This window comes from Arachis ipaensis, chromosome B09 (assembly GCF_000816755.2).
Source record: "Arachis ipaensis cultivar K30076 chromosome B09, Araip1.1, whole genome shotgun sequence".
NCBI lineage: Eukaryota > Viridiplantae > Streptophyta > Magnoliopsida > Fabales > Fabaceae > Arachis > Arachis ipaensis.
In genome coordinates, this window is record NC_029793.2 from 143839644 (window position 1) to 143840897 (window position 1254).

The window sequence follows — 1254 nt, forward strand, 5'->3', positions numbered from 1 at the left end:
GGATATGGGGGTGTTAGGGTTTAAGGGAAGGAAAGTGTTCTCAGATCGTTGTCCACTGCTTTCTAATTTTGGAGAATATGTAATTCAATATTTATGCTGTATAATAGGAGAATGCCTGAAACAATTTAGCTTGATGGTGATAACTATTGCTGTTCAATGTTCATACTTCATATATATTCTACTATCTAGTTTGAAAAGCTTGTTTTCTCTCTAGACCATTTGCATTTCAGTGTCTTGGTTGCTTGCATTATTGTACTAGAATCTTGCATGGTAACTTTACTCTAATTCTTGCAAAGCCATTAGTCCAAATTGCGGAAGAAAAGGGTCAATTAGCTAGTATCTTGATAGCAGTGTCAAGTCCTTTTTCGTGGTTTTAATCTTTGTTTATTTCCTCTAATATATTTTTTATTCCCTTGGCCATTCATGTAATATCTTGATTTTTCTCTTTTGGTCAACTAGTATCTTGATATTTGAATTGGGTGATGATAATTGATTGGCCCTTATCAGAGATACTTATGCAGTTATGCTGATTGCTGAAATCTCTTTGGTTGGATTGAAGCGCTTAGACATGTTGGCATAGTTGTTTTACATACTGATACTCGTATTTATTAGGCGCATGGCATGTTGGCATATATCAAATCATACATATCTTTCTTGTTTGGACCCCGCAAACTCCATCCCAGTTGCCCTCTAAATTGGTGGCTGTGCGATTTTAACAGAAGGGAACTACCTTGAAGACGGTCATAATCTGTTTTCCTTTCAGGACATTTATAAATACAATGATTCTCCATATATAAGTCATTTTTCCATATAAGTCTATATAAGTTATTTTACCTTAATTCACCTCACGCGTCTCTTAATTCTAACTAATTTTTGAAAGGATTTCGTTTATGTTTTTGAATTTTCTCAATATTTTCGATTTACGTTCTCTTCCATCTCTGCGTTTCTCTTCGTTTGTTTTCTACGTTTTTTAAATTAAACTCTAAAATCAGTTTTGAACAGTTATCTCGTTGTTGAAGATCATGAATAATTCAAATTCAGATTGTCAATTGAACAAGAACGAAGTTGATTATTATTTTGAATCCAATCAAGTGGCTGAGGTGTAGTTCAATTCCAGTTAATATTTTCATTAGTAATTTATAATTCTGTAGGTGAATAATGTTATTTTTGTTTGTGAAAATTGTTATTCATTGTTGATGGTTTGAATTGAATGTAATGTAAAAATTCTGCATTAAAGAAAATATTTTTCTGTAT